Source organism: Euprymna scolopes, chromosome 5 (assembly GCF_053919585.1).
Source record: "Euprymna scolopes isolate OS-2025 chromosome 5, ASM5391958v1, whole genome shotgun sequence".
Taxonomy (NCBI): Eukaryota; Metazoa; Mollusca; class Cephalopoda; order Sepiida; family Sepiolidae; genus Euprymna; species Euprymna scolopes.
The window spans coordinates 65,709,425-65,715,847 of NC_136486.1; positions in this window are offsets into that span (position 1 = coordinate 65,709,425).

A 6,423-nucleotide genomic window follows, 5' to 3' on the forward strand; every position below is an offset into this window, starting at 1 on the left:
TGTCAACCGAAAAGCTAAATGTAATTTCTATATTCATATATAAACGAACTCTTGTATAACACTTCCAAGTGTTATGTATCCTCCTCATCAATAAAGCATCGCTTCCCCTCTGTATGTATTAGGAACTGTTGCAATATCTCCCAATCTATATTAATATGAAGAACCCAAGAATCGTCATAGTCGTCGCCATGATGTAAAATATACAAATGTCATTATCATTCTATCTGTTGTAAATGTCTCCGTCATTATCATCATCTGTTTTGAGTCCCCGTGGTATATGCCCCTGTTAATACGTCTCCAATCTGAACCCCACCCCGCTACACAACAATAATATCACACGGAAAACTTTTCGAATGCAAATATGAACCTGCAGTAACGGCAAACACTAACAACCAACCCTTATGTTGTAAACAAAATGTTAACATGAGCATGGAATAAGCACCATATGAACGAGAATTCAGTGAAAGTGTATGACATCTATAAATTATCTCCCTTCAAAAAAAGCATACGTCTCGGCTGAAATAACATTAAATAGCTGTTAAATATCAAGTAGGATGGAAATACAAGTAACATAATTAAGACCAGACTTAAACTTTGTAGACCAACGAAGAAATCTTATTTGTTATAATTTATTAAAAATGAAAATTATTAGTGTATTAAGAGTACTTACCGGAAAAATTTCTATAATGCTTTGACAGAATACGGATGGCAATTTGTAAAAATAAAATTAAAAAAAAAAATAATTGCATAAACAACAAAAGTAATGCTTCCTATTTATACAATCGAAGAGAAGGGAAAGCTAACTGCATTGTAAGAATAACTAAACTCGTGTATTTATGCCATCAACATTTCATCTCTCTTGTATAAGAATTAAATGTTGAGATATTGACGAAGTGACAGTGCAAGAAATCAACACTTTCCATGGGCGTGCGTCAAATTCCGAGCTGCGTCATTGAGTCCCTATTAAAAGGGCATTAAGAATAGTGGTAACAATGTAGAAAATGGAAAATGCTACAGTTTACGTTTTTTACATTAATTAATTTAATTACATTTATAACAGTTTGATGGAGGATAAGAAGTCAGTGCCGGAAATGGTTGAAACAGTTTACGATTTAAACATTACTTTATTTCATGTATATTTTTAACAGAGATTATTACATAGTTATTATTTTCGTAAGGGGGTGCAATAATCTGGGTTAAATTATGAAAAATGATTATCTAAATTAATAACATATCCAAACATTATGAAAATTGATGAAATGTGAATTAATCGATTGGTATGTTTGTAATGAAATAATAAACTCAGACAGAATATCAGAGCTATTATTTTCGCAAGGATGGGGGTATTATGTTGTTAGTATTATAAAAAATGATTGTCGAAATAAGTAACATATTCAAGAATTATGAAAAATGATGACATGTGAGTTAATTGATTGGTATTTTTGTAACGAAATCATCGACCTAGACAATATATCAAGGAGAGGGGCCTAAATGTGTGTTAAAATTATTAAAAAAAACAATTGTCGAAATTAGTAACAGTAATTAGTAAGAATTATGAAAATTTATTAAATGTGGATTAATCAACTGGTGTGTTTGTAATGAAACATACAGACCAGACAAAATATCAGAGTTATTATTTTCGCAAGGATGGGGGCATTGAGTGTGTTGCAATTACAAAAATGATTGTCGAAATTAGTAACATATTCAAGAATTATGAAAAATGATGAAATGTGAGTTAATTGATTGTTATTTTTTAATGAAGTAATCCATCAAGATAATATATCGAAGTTATTATTTCCGTAAAGGGGTTGCGATATCATGGGTTACTATTATGAAAAATGATTGTCGAAATTAGTAACATATCAAAGAATTATGTAAAATTATTAAATGTGAATAAATCGATGGATGTATGATTGATGAAAAATCATAAAAGGTTAATTTATTGATTCGTAGGTTTCTAATAAAATAATCGGCCCAGGCAATATATCAAAGTTATTTTTTCTTAAAGGGTAAAGCGTTAATGTATGTTATAATTATAAAAAAATAATTACCAAAAGTAGTAATAGATCCAAGAATAAGGAAAATAGAGAAATGTGAGTTTTTGATTGGTGTATTTGTAACGAAATAATCGGCGTAGACAATATATCAAAGTTGTGATTTTCGTAAGGGATGGCTAGAATTTGGTCTAAAATTACGAAAAATTATTGTCGAAATTAGTAACATATCCAAGAATTATGAAAAATGATGAAATGTGAATTAATTGATTGGTCTGTTTGTAATGAAATAATCGGCCCAGCAAATATATCGAAGTTCTTATTTTAGTAAGGGGTAGGCGAGAAGGTGGATTACAAATATTAAAAATGATTGTCGAAATTAACTATCTTCCAACATAAATGAATACTAACTGTCACACAAGTAGAATAGAATATATTTTTATTGACAAACATGAAAACGGGGTTACAACCGCAATATCAAACACCGCAATAAAAACATTATTCACTTCAATAGTGAGTTTACCGGCTGAATGGGGGGAACCCGTGGTCTAGAGTTCTACTCTGTTTTGTCCGACATAGTTTCACCCGGGGAGAATTTTCGTGCCGCCTCTGCACGTGTGCAAACTCTGTCTGTCTTCTCAGGGGACAAAACTCCTTACCCCACACCGTAACCCGGTGTTGTTCTTTTTATTCCCCTACAGTGCCCCCCCCAAATACGGAGTATCTAAAAATGAGCCTTATGTTTATTTTAATTTACATAGACACAAAATTTTTAAAATGTTCCGGCCATCTGACTTATCTACCTGACCGTGTCTTTTTTTTTCGGCCACCTTCTGAAGTGTCATATCTGCCGGCGTAGCGTTTTTGGGTGATATTTCCAGATATGTCTCTTCCAGCGCTGCTGGTTTCAACCTGTCTACTGAAATGTTCTGCTCCTCATTCTTGATAAGAAACTTGAAAAACTTATTTTGTTTCTCCACAACCTTAAAGGGATCCCGATAAGATGGTTGCAGGGAATGCGCCCTTGCTGTATCGCGGATAAAGACGTGTGTGCAAGTCTCTAAACCCTTAGGTACATGTGAGACCATATTCCTATTCGAGTCTGAGGGAGAATATGCCATCTTGGCCATTTTTGTTGTTAGTCGGTCGACAAATGCTGTCATGTCTCAAAAGTTTTCTGGGGCTTCGAAAAAATATTGCGCTGGCAACCGCAATGTGGTCCCATATAGAGCCTCCGCTGCTGAGCACGACCTCTGTCTGATGTAAGTTTGGTGGAACACCGAATCTGGCAATGCAGTTTGTTTGCGCTTGTGTCACACACAGCTTTTGTGTTGCTGGTAGGGTTGGTAATTGTCACAAGGTTCAATGAAGTTGGATTGTTCTACAGGAGACTTTATAAATGCCCATCCTTCTGTTGTTCCTTTGACAAAGTGTCGAAATCAATTGCCGGTTCCAACAGGAAGGAATTAATTCCCCGTGATAATGTGTCCGCTGGGATGTTGTCTGCTCCTTAGACGTGTCGGATATCTAATGTACGTTGAAGGATATGATCCATCTGGCGAATCGCTCTGGGAGAATATTTGTCTGACGAAGACTGCAAAGCGCCTAACAGAGGTGTTTGTTCCTTGAGGATATGGAACTGCTGACCTCCTAGGAGTTGCCGGAAATGGCGTATTGCAGAGAATGCAGCTAACAGCTCTCTGGAAAATGTGCTGTAGCGTTTTTCTGTCTCTGTTAACATTTTTGAGAAAAAGAAAATGGGTTTCCAGTCCGTATAACACTTTTGTTGTAGAACCGCTCCAATACCAATTGCAGATTCATCCACTGCGAGGCACAGCTCATGGTTTGGTTGGATGTGAGACAACTTTACCGTCTTCTGCAACATAGCCTTAACCTTGTTGAATGCTTCTACTGCATGCTCCGAAAGTGCAATGTCACAGTTCCTCACATTTGTCAACAAACTTGTCAATGGTAAAAGTACTTGTGCACAGTGAGGTAAGAATCTACGATAAAAGTGTATTTATCCTAAGAATTGACGCAGCTGCCTCATGGTAGCTGTGGTAGGAACTCCTGAATGGACTTGATCGTCTCTGGTGATGGTGATATTCCTAGAAATATTACTTCCGATTGACCAAAAACACATTTTAATAGGTTTAGGACTATCCCCTATTGCTTCACACGTTTAAAGACTTGTCGCACATGATCGATATGCTCCTGCCTACTTTGAATAGCATAAGTACGTCGTCAATATCCACACAGGCGAATGGAAAATCTGACAACACCTGGTCTATAAACCGTAGGAATGTTTGTGCTGCATTCCGCAGCCCAAAAGGAATTCGCACAAACTCAGACATCCCAAATGGGGTGATGATAGCCGTTTTAGGAATGTGTTTGAGCTCCACCGGTATTTGGTGATATGCCCGAATTAAATCCAATTTAAAAAAAAAAAACGGTTATTTCGAGCCACTACTGTCACGTCCTGGATATGTGGTACTGAGTACCTATCCGGTTTAGTAACTGCATTCGGTGCTCTGTAGTCCCCACATGCACTCCATGTGTTAGAGTCTTTGTTTACAAGATGAAGTGGTGAAGCGCATTCGCTCTTTGAAGGGCGAACTATGCCTAACTCCATCATTTGCTGAAATTCAGCCTTGGCAGCTGTTATCTTTTCTGGTGCTAAACGCCTAGCTTTGCTATGAAAAGGTGGACCATTTCTTTCAATATAATGTGTGGTGGGAGTGTAGCAAAACGTCCCTATGGAAAGAGGGCACAGAAATTGAAGGGTATTCCTTCAGGAGACTCAGAAAATCATTGTCCTAGTTTGCATGTGCCACTGCTGGACACAATGTAGTACCAGCCCTGACTATCCCACACGCTGTGAGATGCGTTTCTGGGGCTTTCAAACACTGACCTGTAATATCCACAACTAGACCAAATGTCTGCAAAACATCGTTACCTAAATTAGCACTGTCTACATCCGCCACTATAAAAATGTAGGTAAATGTCTGTGCAGGCCTAAATTAAGGTCCATACACCTCTCCCCATATGTGCGTATTAACGAGCCATTTACCGCTCGTAGTGTGACTTTACAGGGAGGATAAGTCGCGGGAACGAGAGACTCCTGTGCCCCGCTGTCCACCAAAAAGGACGTTTCCGAGTTTTTTTCTACCACATACAATAGACGGCCAGAGCGAGATGCACCGACAGTTGATGCCGCAGTCTTCTGTCGGTTTAGACATTTCCCGGATTCTTATAGCTACAGGGTGGGATACAAGAATTTGCCTTCTCCCAAAACCTCTTATGCTTCCAGCAAATACTCCTATGTTGCCCCCGTTCTCTGGAGTGGCTGCGGGCACCCCCACGTCTGTGCTTATGCTCTAGGGTAAGTCTCGCGATGTCCTCCGCCATTTTGTTCATGCGAGCTTCCAATCTGATCTGCCCCTCCATTAGTTTGGACAGTAGATCGTCTTTCTCAGATGCCTGAACGCCAGCTACCGTTGACGATCGTGTCGACATTATGTCGGCTATATGGTCAACTATCTCAGCCAACCGTTCAACCGGCGTAGACTCATCTTGTGCAGCTATGACCACCTTATATTCGGTTGGTATGCGCTGCAGGAAGATGTGTTTGACAATGTTTTTGTCCATCGCCCCCTTAGCCAACTTCTGCAGGCGTTTTGGAAACTGCGACGGCATGCTATCCCCCAGAGTTTCCTGTTCCAACAATTGTGAGATACGCCTGTATGCAGAAACTGACACAGCCGTTGTCACTCTTTCCCGGAGGATGTCATATGGTTTCTCCGTGGGGGGATATAATTAGCTCTCTCACCTCGGTGAGTACATCTTGAGGTAAAATAGCCGCCACATGTCAAAACTTATCAGTCTGCCCAGATATCGCCTTCTGCCTAAAATATAAATCCAGCTGTGCGAAAAACAAAGTAGTTTCGTACATCTATTGGATTTAAGCTGAATGTAGGCGACGCCATTTCCAATAAGTTTATGATTATTCTTATATGTGTTATTTTTTTAATTTAATTTTTTTTTTTAATTTTATTTTATTTTTTTTTACAGCGACCGTTAGCTGGGCGACACCGTCCACTATATATTAGTAATAGTAGTAGCAGAAAGGAAAAAAAGGAAGCAGAGTGTGACGTAGTGTATACAGCAGCCAATCACGCGACAGGCGCCAAGCGCGAGTTGAGGAGGAAATGGGTCGGCCATATTTATATGTATTAACAAGGAAAATGCATATATGCTGACGAAAGGGTAACAATACACGTATAAAATAATAAAATAAATCTCGGCACAAAACGCAACAAGTCTTTATCTTTCTAATTAACTTACATACGAAAATGTTTTTATTTATTTTTTTAACTACTTTGACGACATTATTCGTGTAGGAGCTATTCATTTATTTATTATTTTAAAA